Source organism: Falco biarmicus, chromosome 2 (genome assembly GCF_023638135.1).
Source record: "Falco biarmicus isolate bFalBia1 chromosome 2, bFalBia1.pri, whole genome shotgun sequence".
Classification (NCBI taxonomy): Eukaryota; Metazoa; Chordata; class Aves; order Falconiformes; family Falconidae; genus Falco; species Falco biarmicus.
The window spans coordinates 7705177-7721598 of NC_079289.1; the positions used below are offsets into that span (position 1 = coordinate 7705177).

At 39.2% G+C, this 16422-nt stretch overlaps 1 protein-coding gene across 11 annotated transcripts in view; it reads left to right on the top strand.

Moving 5' to 3' along the window:
- Positions 1-16422, top strand: part of DLG2 (discs large MAGUK scaffold protein 2) — a 1040391-nt gene that overhangs the window by 226414 nt on the left and 797555 nt on the right. The gene's annotated exons all lie outside the window — the stretch shown is intronic.

Below are 16422 nucleotides of genomic sequence, written 5' to 3' on the forward strand. Positions count from 1 at the left end.
TGGGAGTCATGTGCATGATTATCCTGTGGGCTCCTCCTGGCATGTAGGGGCACCTACGGCTCTCTCAGGTGAGCTTCTCACCCACTGAAGCTTCCGTGGCTCCCTGCAGCAACCCAGCCAAGCAGAAAAGTTCATCCACAAGACTTCTATAGATCACCTGGTGGTGGGACTGCTGTTTCCAAATGGCCTTAGTGCTAGTGAAGAGAAATAAATGTAGGAAGGTTCTGCCTGGAAGAATGAAAGGGAATGGCCCATTTGTAGGACCTTCTCCTCATCCATTTGCCAGAAAGATGGCTTTTTGGGAGTAGGCATACCCGAAAAAGATAGGACATTGACCACAAGTAGGAAACAGAGAGATATTTAGATGAACTCCAAGGATGCATAAAAGTAGCAAACCAGACCAAAAGTATGTATGTTTCTAAAGAAGATCTAAAAATGGAAGGGAAAACTGGGTGTTGGAAGAGAGCCCTAACAGGCATAGTACAAACCTTGGTGCAAAAAGTATAAAAAAGACATAAAATCATGTCAGATAAATAAGACTTATTAACAAGTAACGTAAGAATCATCTGGTTAGGACTGAAATGGATAAATTTCCGTGGCTAAACAGAAAAGTATAGTATTGCTATAGTACCACCACTCGCCTGCTTCTCCTATTCTCCCACCTCAGGCATCTGCTGCGGGGCTGGTGCCCCATGAGTCTGCAGGATCGGAGCTGGAGGCACCTTCAGTTTAAGGCGGCACAGCTCTCTTCCGGTTATGACTTTGTGGGACTCCACAAATGACTAATGAGAAAAAATATAGATCATGGACTATATTCCAAAAGGAGCTATGTATCACAGGTTCTTCATAAAATGCACTCAGGCTGCAGGAGTACAGAACCTATAAATTATGAATGAATAGATTGCAGTTCCATTATTTACAGTAAAAAATGTGCTCTGTAAGTATGCATAAAATAGCAATGAATAAAGGAAGCTAGGGGGAAGGCAATCCCCAGGCTGAGAAAAATAGAAAGGAGCTAGTGATAGGGAAGGGCCTTCCCTGGGTATTTTTAACAAGAGACTGGACATCTTATTTTGTTGTGCCCTGAGGAGCATGACCTAGTCACTTCTGTGAGACAGGGTAGGTCATCCAGTAGGCATTTTCCACTTCAGATCCTCACAATTCTGTTAAACCAGGAGAGAAATGGTTACCTTTAGGGGTATGATGGTGGATGAAATGCCTCCTGTGATGTGTGCTCCTCCCTGATAAGACTCTTGGCATGCTGTTTCCCAAGGGAGTTCACAATAGACACTTTTAAACAGATTAGGTATGGAAAGCATAGAATCGTTTAGGTTGGAAATGACCTTTAAGAACATTGAGTCCAACCATTAACCCAGCACTGCCGAGTCCACCACTAAACATACAAGAAGTGTGGACAATTGCTTTCTGGAATAAGGTTGCAGGTAAACATTTATGTCAGTATTAGCTAGAGATTACCCACAGGCAACACAGCAGAAATAAGCCTTCAGGGAGATCTTCATCAAAGAGACGGCACAAATCTGGTGACTATAAATTTGTGGCCAAAATAGTCAGTGAGGAAACCGAAAGGTCTTCATATGCTCTGCTGACAAACTGGCTGGTCAAGATTGGCATGGGAAGAAAAGCAGAGGCAGGTGGAGGGTGATAAATAAGAACAGAACTCCACAGGGCTTTGAGAGAGGCTTGCATGTAATGAGTTAAGGGAGAAACTCAAGGGAATGAGCAACGTAATTAAAGCAATAAGCAAAAAATGTGGTGCTAGCAGATGCATTTTTCAGACCTGGAGGATAAAATGGGAGGTCAGAGAAGAGGATGCTGCAGCAGTCAGGAGCTCACACCGAAATGTAACTCTAAAAATGGGTAAAGACAGTGAATTTCAGTAAGTCTAGGAAGTCAGGCAAAATGACTCGAAAGAAAAATTAGTTACAAGTTCTCTTTAAAATGATGGAATAATATGTCCCAACATTTTTACTTGAAAAATATTTTTGTCTTGATCCACATATTGAATCATTGTTCTGAAAATTATTTAGAGTCTGCAATTTTGCTTACCATAATCACACCCACCTATTGAGATCAAGTAGGTTTAAGTGGACTTGGAAGAAGAAATCCACTTAATGATGTTTACAGAGACTAAGGAAGATCTAGGAGTATTCAGGGATAATTTCAGTAAATATGGAGATCAAATGGGCTTTGGTTAAATAATCTGAGCTGAAACTCTGTATTGCTGTTGTATTCCTAAAATGTGGAAGGATACAACTATTTGTTTTCCCATAAGAACTGTAAACCTCATTTCCTAATATTCAGCTTTAAAATTATAACAAAAAAATTTGACTTCTAATGTGCCAGCATAGCTTCTCCTTATGATTTTCCAAATTCTATTAGTTCTGCTCTATGGCAAGAGTAAGAGAAAAGCTGGTAAGCTGATGTCATAATATGCTGTCTCTGCCAGATTGTCATAGTTGTACTGCAGTAAAAGAAAATCAGTCGTTGATTTGTGAGGTTACCAGTCTTTTCAATTTGCACTGATAACAAAAGAAAAAATAATGAAAGGAATAAAAAAATCAAAACAGTAAAAACCCTAGACTGGCTTTAAAATTGCACAGTGAATTCCATATAGAGATGAAAACATATGTTAATTCAGCAAACAACATCACTGCAAGGGTTTAGTTACTAACTTTTTTCTTATGTTTTCCTTAGCCTTGTTTTATCTGATACCATTATACTTTAGGCATTTCTATAACTATAGAACTAGTTTTATGTTTAGTTGTAGCTCCTGCTTTATTAGCCGAAAAGAAAATGCTGCATATAGTTTAGACCAAGGAGGCTGAAGAAAAAAATGCATTTATTATAAATAATGTAACAGGAATAATAGTTTCTCTCACTTTCAAAGGCCCATCTTGTTTTCTTTCCAACAATACAAATTTTTTTATTTATTTACAATTTAAATGAAGAGTGTTTCATAATTTCTAACCAGTAGCTACTCCATTTTGCTACATATTGTATCCAAGGAGGAAAGATTAGTATCTGGACAGAGAAGGCAGATCAGAGGTTCAAAAAACTTTTAGTGGTGATGTAGAACAATTAGTAGGATTAGAATAAAGAAGTTATGGTAAACTCTGACAAAATCCTTTTCTTTTAATAATTTTTTTTTAGATGAGTTATAGAAGGGACAACGTAGGTGGGAAGGGAACTGCAGGAGCAGTGAATTAATGGGAGCAGAGAAAGGAGCAAATGCAAGGCATATCTGTTGCTAGTCACCTGGAGGACTTTTCCAAATTATATACTGCAGGACTTGCCTGAATTATAAGTAAGCTAATAATTCATACCTGGTAACCGAGACACAAGAAGAGATTCTCTGAGTTTTCCTAGCACAGTGAAATTTTCCCACTTACTTCCTAATCTAGGAAGGGTTTGCTCTGTTCTTACTGGTATGAAATAGTAGAAGAGGGTTGCTGCTACTAGATCAAGAGAAAGGGGAACAATTCACTTGTACAAAACATTTCCACTGCTTCCTCGGTATCCTTCTGCAGACTGTTATGTAACCATTGACTTTTATTTAGAATAAATTGAATGAAAAATATCACTTAACATGTTATCTGCTTCCTCTGGTTCTATGAATTCATCCCTTCTTGCAGTTCCCACCTACATTTTCCCTATATTCAGAAAACCCATTACATATAGTTGTTCAGTCTCTAAACAAAGACATAAGGAAATTTGTCCAATTTGGAAGGGTTATGCTCTTGGAAATCAAGAAAATCAAGGTCAGTTCTACTTAAAAGCACCTTTTAGGAGAGCATTAACTAATGTTTATCCAATACTTTTATCCAGCATAATTTTAAAGCTACGCTCATTTTGGTTATAGAGCTAGGCAGGGATGAGATAGCCTGTCACTTACTACCTTCTTTCCACTTTTCTTCTTCTACAAAGAAAAGAGTAAAATTAGGGTAGATATTGTTGCTTCACTTATATTTGTTGATCTTTTTCTCAGGTAACAAGAAGAGAGGATTGAAGGGTTTATTTCCTTCTTTATGGAAGAAGCTTAAACAAACATTATAATAGTAAGGTAAAATAGAAAAGACTTTTTTCAATCTTTTTGTATTTACATAGTTTAATAGGTGCTTAGATATCAGAGATTATAAATGTGTGGATAGGTAGATCTTCATTATGAAATAAGTATTTTTACAGTACATTTCCTGTTAAGGGCTGACCTTTTAAATTAAATGCTCAGAAAGCTTACACTAGTGATTAGCCTTTTTTGTAACATTTACAGCCCAGAAGGTTTTGTAGGGAATGGAAATACAGGTGAGCAATGGACCTTTTCCCCATTATTATTTGGAAACAATTTATTTTTTTTTAAAGCACGAAGCAACATTTTCAATGGCTAGGATCTTCTAGTTAACTCCTTACAATCAAGCTGTCTTTTTTATCTGGCTTTTAATGAATTGTCAGGAAAGACTTTAAGTAGGTTTTTGGAAGTCCAGAAGTTCGCCCTGTGGTTTACAGGAATAATAGGCCTTCTTTATTTCATCAGCTCTTCTTTTTCATCATCCGTCCCCTGGCAAACTACAAAAGATGCACTGAAAACTGCTCACGGTGCAGGGAACCACCATAACACCTCCCACGCTGACTTTAGGTTATGTCACTTCCATTATTGAACATCGGTTCTCTTTTTTGTGTTCTTGGTATCATACCAAGAACCGAAGGTAGATAATGCCCAAAGCAATATTTCTGCAAAATGTTCTGTATTTTGAGCTCTCTGTTTTGGATTGTTAGTAGCTCCCCCCAGTGTGGTTGATAAATGTGGAGGTCATCATAAGAGGTCTGAGCTAAAAGCAAACCTTTTCAGTCCCTTCCTAGGAATATCATCTCTACTTGGATACAGTAAAAGTGCTTTCAGTTTGCAGCTGCAGCCGTGGGTATAATTAGCCATCATGTGCTATGGACTAGAAAGCTAGTACGTTGCATCCAAGAGCTCTAATTATTTGCTAATATCTTCTCTACTTTATTACTACTGTAGAAAGTTAATTCTTCCAGATGCTCCTGGGCAAATGTGCACACAGAGTAAACAATAAATTTAACTATAGCCTTGGCCTGGTCAATACTTTTAAAATTTATGGTACTCACCTAATAATCTAAGAAGATTGTAGTACCTTGGGAAAATGACTGATATTCCAATGTATAAAGTAATTAGAAAAATTTATTTTCCATTACTTGCCAAAAGAGCCAGAAAGTTGAATTTCTTTGTTGCTTACAATAAAATTACTGTTATCTTTAAACTTTTAAAACATCCTTGTTGTGTAACCAAACTATCTTCTGAAGACAGGCTAGTCAAAATAACACAGAACAAAAGAATAATAAATCAGAATTACACAAATAACCAGAAGAACTCATTTCTTGAACCTGGGAATCAGGTAGGCCAGCTGTCCTAGATGGAGGTGGATGTGGAACATGAAAGAGTGTTATGGTTGAACAGCTGAGGAATAAAATAGAAGAGACAGAGAATGCATACCTTGATAAATAAACAATTTAATTTGAGCCAGCAGGGATAGAAAGCTTCTCATCTGGGCAGAATGTCTTCTAATAAGAGAAATAAAGATTTAGGTAAGGGATAAAATACGAGGAAAGGACATACATATGATAGTAAAGAACAGCTGAGAGATATTTTAAAACTTCTATAGTTGGAGAGGAGGAAGGAAAACATATCTTACTTTTAGTCTAAATCTAGTACCTTGTGCTCATGATGTTTTTTTTTTTTTCTTACTCTCCTAAAGCTGTGTTAATGTTAGAAAGCATAGTAACTTTGTGGGGCTAGTTCTTTTGAAATTAGAATGCCACAAAAGTATGTAACAACTTTTTTCTGAATGTCATGGCAACACTTGAAGGTTGTATCCTGGGTTCCCAGATCATAGGTTAAAGTAACATTATTGTGTCTATCAGTAAAAGGCTGGTCAGAGAAGACTCTATTTTAAATTTGAATCAAAATGAGTACAGAAAGTGGTATTATAGATTATTTTAGAAAGAACGGATGGGCTTACTTTATCCATGTTAGTGCTGAATTTATTGAAGGAGGACTAGTCTCCTCCTGGTGGCTCTTTTACATGGGGCTGTTGGACAAGTCACCTTTCAGAAGGTCTATCTGGGGCATTCGGAGCTCAGGACGCAGGTCAGCTGAGAATGAAGCTGTTTCCAACTTTCTGAGCCCAGCCTGCACTTCACACAGTGTTAAAATTATCAAATTGGTTCATCTTGTCTTCATTCCTCCAAGCACAACTGCCAGCACAACTGCACTGACGTGACCTTGTCTATACCTCCAGTGTCGAGTTTGAGGACCCCCTTTTGCCAGTTGTTTTGGCTACTGGAATCTTTGCTGAGCACATTAGACACAGTAGTTTTTTGAAGACACGCTTTCTGAGACCTTTATTATCTTCTCAATTTTATCTTTTACCCATCAGTGTAATTTTCTATATCGAGGAACCTAGAGATGAATAGCTGCTGTGATGATAGGGTTTGTAGAAGCGTGTAGCTAACTAGTTGACTATATTTTTTACTATTCCTCTGTCGTTTTTTATTTATGAGAGAGTACTTTTCAGAATTGCTTCAAGTTTGGTTTCAAAGTATGAAAGAATTTCAAGTGGATGTCTAGCTGGTATCAAAACCCTCACAATAAATCAGAATATTTTTTTCAGTCTCTGAAAGTTCATAGAGTCCACATGATTTATTTATCTGGAACTGCAAGGTTGCAGCTTTCTGAAAGAGTTTCTATTTTGTTTGTGGTCCATAAAACGCTTCCAGAGGTTCATTTAGCACCTCTTTAGCATAAGTAAAAGCATGCCCTTCAGAGGCTGACAAGATTTCAAAGACAATAACTTTTTGTTAACTGATGACTGTTCCATCATTAAGTCATGCTTCAATGTGTATGTCAAAAACTTGCCCATGAGAAGCAGGGTCAAAGGTATGAGATTAGGAAAGAAGAGATTGTGGAAGCTCTGTGATGAATCTTGAGCGATGAGTTCAGCGGAACCAATGACAAAGAGCAGGGAGTGTTAGCTAGATCAGTGCAGATGAACTCTTCTGTTGCCACTCTAGCTATAATGAGCGAGTAGCGGTTGTTCTTTTCCCTGTGATAAAAGTCAGGATAGTATGAATTATCTGACATGGTTCCCTAGGCCAAGTAGCTCCTTCCCAAATTCTAGTGGGCGCTCTTTTCTGCTCTTCTCAGGAGGCCACCTCCATATGGGAGAAGTTGTCTGCTGCCTTTGCTGTCCAAAGATCACATGTCCAAACAGCTTTTCACAGCTCTGTGGGTCAGAAATCTCTCAAGTTACTATTATAGCTGATATTCTACCCCTGTCAATAGTCTCTGGGAGTTCAAGACCTGAGTTAACCTGGATTTTGCCTCTGCTCCCATGCAGTAAAAATAAAAAGTACAGGTAGAGCCTACGGAATGGGGCCCTGCAGTCACTGAAACTCCCTCAGTTTGGAGTGGGGCCAGCACCTTAGTGCTGGCTTAACAGAAACATCAGGAATCTGTGAAGGAATGCGTTGTAGTGCCTACCCAAGGCTGACTGGGACATTCACCAGAAAGAAAACAGAGGTGTCCATAATCTGCTCTTAGTTTAATGCTGTTCCTGGGCTAGACACCCCCAGGGACTGGAAATAAGATGATGATGTTGGAGGAGATTAGATTAATGGGATTTAATGACAGCAAGAAAACAATGGGATAAAAATTCAAGCCTCCAGGAGACTGAGAAAAGGCAACAAGACTAGAACCTGAGAAGAGCACAATGACAGGAATAGCAGATTGACGGCTGTGACAGAGAAGAAGAACCTGAGGATGAGAGCCTCTAGAAGAAACTCCTCTGCAGAGTCCTGATCCCATTATTTATTGATACAGCAAGTAGCCGTGAACACTAATAGGGTATTATTTGTCTTCATCACTCTCGCAGTTGATGCCCACTGTGCAAGTGGCAGGAGGCGGTGGTACGGCTCTAATGACTGACCATGATGATGTACTGGGGAGGGGAGGAAGCTCAGTGCATTAACATGTGATGTAATTTTTCCTTTTTAAAATTTCCAAGTTTTTTAAAAGATGATAGTGTGAAAAGATAGAGAAGCCATGCGAGTGAGACCACTACTATGCTTTTAGATGAAAGTGCTGAAATAACGCTGAGCAAACAAACTTGTTTTTGACCATTCATCACCTGAATACTTAAACTTTGGAACTGGCAGCAACTGGAACGGCAGTGTTTGCCTCTGCTGAATTTCTCTGCACAACTTGCGCAATGACTTGGCACTGAGGCAGTTCAGATCTAATCTTGCTGGTAGATTGAGGTGGAAGAGTATCTTAGACCTTTCTATCTGTTTACTGTCAAAATGCATGTGAACGGTTCTGTTTTGCTTGCACTTACTGCTGAGCAATTTTGTTTTTTAATGATTCATGTGGCTCTGGATCAGGATCAGAATTTTCATCCTGAACTTCCCACCTAGTTTTAATGAAAATTCGGACTTGGGTCTAAACTGCGTCCTGTGTTTCTGTCCGCCTTGTTACAGAAGAGGCAGAGAATGCCACAGTGCCTGGAGTTCCTTTCTTTGGCTTGCATCACTGTGAAAGCCAGCATTTGCTCTGAATTTTCTCTGTTGCTCTTGCCATACAGATTTCTCTCTCTCTTTTCAGTTCTGCCTGTCTGCAGCACAGGTTTGTAACATGCAATGAGATTTCTTGATGGGTCTACCAAACTCCTTTGCCTTTATTCCTGGCAGACTGGCACTTTATTCAACCCTGGTGGGTCACTAATTACACTCCAGACCCTCTCAATGCCAGTCAATAAGTAGGGATGGTTTGTAGGTGTTTTTCTGGAGAGGTGAGGATAAGACGCTCTCAAGGGCCCATAACAGAGTGGAGAATGAGGGTTTCAGGTCTTTGTTTCCACAGGGACGTGATTTAAAGCTCTGCATTCTCCTTCAGAGGAATAAACGTGAATTTCTGTGCTCTTTCAAGGAAAGCGAGGACCCTGTTTCATCGCTGGTGTGAGGCTTTGTGATCCCAGATGTGGTCTTGGTGTGCTTTGCCCCCCAGCTGGGTGGGCACTGAGAAGAATTTCTAAGGGTGATGGTTTCATGCATGCTGCAATACACCTCGGCATATTTTGTTTTTTACTACACTCATGAGCTGAGCAGATGCTAAGAGGTTAGTATACTAAAAAATAAATAAAAAAGGCCAGCAACCATTTTCTGGCCCTGATCCAATCTGACACAACATGGCTTACATGTCCCCTCCCCGCTCCTTGTGCCCCCCCAGCCCCCTCGCTGGTGGGGTGGGGTGAGGGGCAGCAAAGCCCTTGGCTCGGTGTGAGCACTGCTCAGTGGTAATGAAAACAGCCCTGTGTTATCAATGCTGTTTCCAGCACAAATCCAACACAGAGCACCATACAAGCTACTGTGAATAAATACGTCTATGCTAGCCAAAACCAGTAGAAATATGCAGATATTGCAATTTTTGCCAGAGTATCAAAGTCCTTAGCTTATGCTGGATAACTGATAGAGTTCCAGATGCATTAAATAAAAAAAAAATAAATTCAGATCTATGAAAAAAAGGCAAAGTAGAATAAGGTATAATTATTAGTCTCCTTACAGAAAGAAAAGTCCTTTTGAGCACTGTGTCTATTTTCCTTTGATTTGAATTTTTGTTTCCCTTGAAGAAATAAAATTAGGACCACATTTAATCTTTAAATGGAGAACCTAAAATGCTGCAAGAACCTTTTGTGTATTAAAATAGTAAACATCTTAGCATAATTTCTTAAACATGAAATCTAAATGTCTTTCAAGCTGAAATCCACAAAGGTTTAAGAAGAAAATCCTTTCTCTCTCAGCAGAAGGGCTGGAAAATTTCCCCGAAGAGCTCTTTCAGTCAGATGTCCTCAGACGGAAAGCAAGTGTTTGTCCTGCTGCCACCTTGGGTGGATTTTACCCTGGCTTACTCGGAGCTGCCTTGGGAGTTAAGGGGAGAGTCAGTGTTCAGAGTGACAGGTTTTCAGTTTCTGCTAAGAAAATCAATACTGGAGACTTTGTCAACCAGCCACTGGTGTTCATGGAGAAGACAGTTTGCCTCTGATGTTTTGAATGTTAAGAGTGGCAGAAAGCTTGTTTGACTCAGTAATCAGTGGCTGATGTGAAGGACAGGGAATCTTCTTCTTCCCGGAGGACAACTGTGAGTTGTGCAGTTGCTTTCAGACGGCTGAAGGCTCTCTTGGCCAAATTCCCTGCTTCTGTAAAAGGCAGAAGTGTCGCTGAAATTGATGGAATAGCTTCGTTTCACATCAGTAAGCAGGTTCTGTCCTTCACTGTATCTTCCTCCTTCTGGTTGCTGGGAATCTTCATTCTCCCTGTTCATGTCACAAAGGTAAAGGGACATAGCCCATCTGACTGAGCTGATTCAGAGACATAGTGTGCTGGCAAGGGAAATTGGGAAAGTTCTTCCTAAACTGGATATAACCATGGAATGTACACTTTTCAGGGACTCAGCAGCCACTGGAAGTAATGTGATGGCCATTAAATGTTTGATTTTGCAAATCTTTTGGGGCAGCTTGGTCCTTGTTTAAGCCAGTGGATTGTAACCAACAGAAATTATATTTTTTACATGCAGGCTCTCCTATCTGAAATCCTCTGGCACCTACCGAAGCTAGCTGTCTCATAATAAATGTTGTACAATATTATCCACAACAAACACACTAACAAATAACATCAATAACATTTATGTTTGGAAGACAGTAATGGAGAACTGAATCCTTAAATACAGAAATTAAGGGAACTGCTGGTGGGTGGGACAGATATTTGGGTATGAGATTGCTTTTCTTTACGGGTCGGATGTAGGCAGTCAGATTCAGTATATGTTGAAATCTGGAGGCTGAACAGTCAAGGATGGTGAATGAGAAGATTTCTGGGGGTGGCAGTGATGCAGTGGCATTCAGAGGAAACGTTACCATGGTATTTGCAGGCTGATGTGAACATATAGGAGATATAGAAGAAGGAAAGCTCTGAAACCAGTGCCAGGATATGGACAGAAAAAGAAAGGATGCTGATATCTCTTATTATCCAAAAGTGGCATTCTGCCTTCATGTGTTAGCAGTTTCCTTTTCCTTCACTGCAGCTTTTGTGTAACCCACTCTGACACTGACACTCAACCATTTTTCTCCCTCCTGTTTGCTATTCATTTTAGTTATATCTTCCACAAAAAATATTGCTCAAAATGATGCCTTTTTCATATGAACCACATTAGCCAACTTTTAGTCATTACTACGGTAATATCTGTTCACCTCTCTAGGTCAGGACACCCAGTGGTATCAGGTACTGTATAACATCAAGGTTTGGTTTTATCTGCGTCCCTATTGCAGTTCTGGATGATGACAATGCAGTGGGACACTGCATCTTGTAGGATGATAATGATGTTGTAGGATACCATTTTTCCAGGGAGATACTCAGCTGAAACCTCTTGCTCGGTCTGCTTCTGTAGCAGTTGAAGAAGACAATGTGCTACTTGCTTTTGTTGAATTGGTCTCCCATATATTAACGCGAAACATCCCATGACAGGTACCGTATCTTTATTGCACATTGGTACCTATTTGTGCAGCACCTGACACAAAGTGTCGTGTTCTGTTATTGGGAACTGTAGCTGCTGCAAGAGTACAAATAACCAGCACTACTGCCTGTCATAATAATGGTAATGCTTCTGGAATTCTTGAGGAAAAATGGGTAATAGGTTTGTCATCCTGGATAATATTCCCATCTCAATTAAAACATCTGTTGATGTCTAGGTTTGGGTGTTAGCTATCTATGAGCATATTGTAACTAAGGATCCCTCATAAACATGTAAAGCAAGATGGGTTAGTCCAAGTGTGTCTAGCACTAGAAAAATCATATTTTCTTAATGGCGGCACTAAACTGTAACATGTTCATAAATCTGTTTCTATGAAAAATATTCAGAAACTAATAAACCATCAAGAGCATTATGGTTTGTGAAATTTAGGCCTGTTATTTGCTAAGGCCCTGATTCTATGAAACAGTGGTGGGATGTCTATGTTATAACAAACTACAGGTGTATCACTGATTCTAATACTATTATTGAAAGTGCATGAAAATAAATAATAAATGATCCTGAAAAATATGCCAGAGCACGTTATTCTTATATATCAAACTTCTATATGTCAGTGCTAAGGTGTATCTTACCATAGCCATAAGTAGGTCACACAATTATTTGGCAGAATTCATAGAATTTCCAACTCAGGTAATGTCAATAAGATAACCATTCCTGCCTGAAGGTTGTTGTCAAGAAAAACGTAGGATGTAAAACCACTTGAGGTTTCATAGTCATTAGACTGATGCATCTTAGTATTTCTAGTTTTGATTAACAACTTTACACAAGGATGAAGCATGTGAATTTTTGTGGTATTTTTAGTGAGTGTAATGATCGCTGATAAAATCTGTCCAACAGTGCCATCGTTATTATATAGAATTCAGCTGAAAATCCTTTATCTAGCAGTGAAAAAAGGTCCTTTAAAAGGTTGCATAAGCATTTCAACAAGTTTCTAGCCCAAATATATGTAAACTTGCTCAATTATATAAAGTACTTAACTGATACAGGAATTATAAGCTCTTTTCTCAAGGCTGGGAAAACCACAATTTTAGCTGACAAACACTGTGTCCCCTCAGGGATTCAAGTACTCTGTTTACAGTAGTTTCCTATTAGCCCCATAAGAGCTGCATTGCAAGCTCGACTCTGTATGTGAAAAAGAGGTAAGAGTAATTGCATGATGAGTTAAAATGCTTCAGTGTGGGCCACTCGAAAAGGGATATTATTTTGGATAGTTACAGCCATACAGGACATCTGTCCAGCTGCTAAGATTTTTCAGATGAATTAGGAGAACTTCCTCAACAAACAAACAAAAAACCCCAACGAAACCCCCCCAGAAAGGTCACAGGGCAACGAAGACTGCTGTTTCTTAGATGGCATAAAAATGATTCCAGCTAGTTAATTTTGGCCTTATGTGCTGGAATAACCTTGGAAAGATTCTGATGTATTTGTAATGGGAATGTCCTCTGCTGGTTGTCTGGCCTGGATGGAAGCTTCTCTTAAGAAGAAAAACAGTCATGAGGAAGAAGCAGCAGCTTGTGCGTAAATTGAAAATAGTTTTCTGCTCTTGTCTTTGTGGTACTGAAGTCCCTAGGCATCTAATGGCCTTTCTCTCCCTGGCCCCCAGTTTTATATATATATTAAATTACAATGAAAAAGATATGGCAATTTAATTAGTTAATGTTTATAAAGCCCTTTCAAGATGAAAAGAGCTCTGTAAGTGGCATGCATTATTAATTGATATTGATATTAATATTTGTTCAGAAATTGAAATTTGAAATTGGTGACATCATTAGTGTGCATAAATGAGCTTTTTTTCTTAGTTTAATATATTTGTTAATTGGCTCTACAAATTTTTTTACTGTTTTGGTTTGCAAGATCTTTGAAAGTTTCAGCTTTGCCAGCCAGCAGTGAGTAAATTAATATGTTATTATCAATATAATAGAGACTGTCAGAAGATTCTAGGTATGAACACCATCATGGTACCAAGTTAACTTAGGTGAGCTCGGTAATGTTTCCAGTAGAGTAATATGGAAAGAAAATAGTAGAAATTCAGATGAGACAGCAGCACGCCTCTATCCATACTCAACACAGGTACTTGGAAGGGGGAGGAAGTGGAATAGAAAGTCCATTCCTCAAAGTGGTTAAAAGTGGATGTCTCCAATGTTTCCAGAGCTAAATTAAGGAACTTCAATGAAGTTTGCGGGAATCTTGATGAAAGAGCTCAGAATTACAAATGGTTCCCAGGAAGTACTTATATCTATCATAAAAATGTATTTCCTTGAGTAATGAGCTTTGTTACTATATCTTTCTTTCTCATTCGTTATACCATTGAGTTTATGTATTGTATTTTCTCCCGTGTAGTGTATTGGGGATTGCAAATGGAAAAACTTCATTTCTGGGAGCTATGCCCCAAATTTCTTTGGTGACTTCCATTTCATACTCACCTGATCCACCTCCTTGGCATTGATTTTAAAAATTGCCAGGCCCATGCAAATACCCAGTTGTATGTGACACATTGGCCAGCTCCACCTGGAGGATTTACTTTTTTTTTTTTTTTCTTGTATTTATACGTTTAAACTTGATGCATATAGATATCTTCCATGAGTTTACTGCCATTTCTGGACTTGCAATAGATGAGTGCTATGCACACTTTATGACCCTTGGACATTTGCAGGACATCAAATGTTAATGGGCATCCTGGGGATCTGGCAGCAGCACATTAACAGAGGAAATTCTCTCACCATTGAAAAGTGTGTGGTCATTGCCAACAGGAAACTTAACTTTCCCTGACAATCACCGCTCACTAGTCAATCTATACAAGTATGTAGGCTGATCTGAAGGAATTGGGAGCAATAAAATTTCTTGCTGTGTCTGCATGTTAAGTGTTTTGTTCACCTTTTGAAGGCTAAATGATGCATACATGGGTTTGCTGCTAGAAAATAACCACTGATCACCAAGGACCAGCGGTAAGATAACTGGATATATGAATAACAGGCAAGGAGGTGAGTGTCCACCTCTTAAGAAAGTAGATGCCATTAAGCAGTATCTGCTTTGAACTGTAAATATATGATATATATATTTTTCTATACTTAAATCAGGTCAGGTTGGACGGGGCTCTGAGCAATCTGATCTAGTAGATGTCCCCGTCCATGGCAAGGGGGTTGGGCTAGATGACCTTTAAAGGTCCTTTCCAACCCAAAATGTTCTGTGATTCCATGATGCACAATAGATAAGATAGCCTCACTGCAGCTGGAGATACAGGGGCACAAGGTTTTTAGCATTCTGTTAGCAACTAGTGAGACATCATGTCCCAAGTGATAGTGATGAGGGATGTGATCAAAGATGTCTTGTATTCTCTCTTGGAGGACTCAGGGCTTTTTTCTTGTTTTTAAAAGTTTGGGTGTTTTGTTTTTTTTTCCCTAACACACACACGCATATATATAACTCAAATGCCAGTGGAGCTGTTTTTTCTCCTCTATTTATTGGCATAGATTAATTTATGAATATTTTAGGTGGGAGAATTATGCTCCCACCCATGGGTATGTTTTACTTACATTTTGGTTAACTTGATGATGAATTTTAAGGATAAAGATTTTTCTTTTTCTATATGAGGTTTGATTGTGCTCTTACTGCTCTTTTGTTTCATGATTTAAACAGAGATGACGGAGGGGACTTTATTGTTGGACTTGGGACTAAGCTTAAGCTATGAGCTTAGTGCAGCTATTTGGTATGAATTCTGTTTAAAAAAATCCCTTACAGTTGAAGGAAGATACTTTCTGAAGTAAAAGTGCAAATGCAAATGCCTGGTCTAGAAGCTTGAGAAAATAATACAAACATTGTCAGTGAAAATGAGTGGAATATGCAGGACAGTGAACATCAGGACAGCAGGGCAAAAGGAGATGCTTGAGGAAGTATGCTGTTCGGCTTTGAAAGGTTACCATTTGGAGAGAACTGCCAAGCCAGTGTTCTTCAGTGATGCACAAACTTCATCCAGAGTTCATACATACTGCTCTCTCCAGCTGCAATTCCTACCTCTCCAGTAAAAACTGAGAACTGCGTCATGTATGCATTCAAATGTAGCATAAACTACTTTGAAAAGTCTTTCAGTTTTGAGTAGAGATTTTACTGGGAGCTATGAGCTGTGGAGGCTCTGTGGCTATGTGGCAGAACTTAAGAATCCAAATAAGTTCTTTGCTCCAAGATTTTGCGTGGAGTTTCTTGGATTCCCTGTGTTCCCCTGGGAGCAACGTACACAGGGCAAGCAGAATATTTGAGCTGGGTTGGGCTGTGCAGATTGAAAGGGGTGAGTAATAAAGAACTGCATTCTGCTCTCCCACACAAATCGTAGTTTCTGAAGGGCTGGAGACAGAAAAGCCTCCCCAAGCAGGGATCTACGTTCAGGATGAGAGCGAGAGACATGACTGCTATTCTCACCCTCCCATTCTGCCCTCTTCCAATGCAAACTCAATAGACATGTAGCTCACTACCACAGGTCATTTTATCCATCTATAATGGCTTCACATCCCATCTTCTGTGCTCCTATTCACAGTGACTACACTTTGGCATTTTTCCTCTTCTTTACAGACCTACTCCTACCTTCTCTCCTGTGGTGTCTCACCCACCTTTCTTTAGAGAGATAAAAGGGGGTTTGAATTAATATAGTTTAACGAGCAGGAAAAGAAATCTGAATGTGTAGATCATAATGCTAGATTTCTATTCAGTATTTTATTGTACATTTGTAAAAGCTACAGTATTACGAACCGTCTGCACTGAGC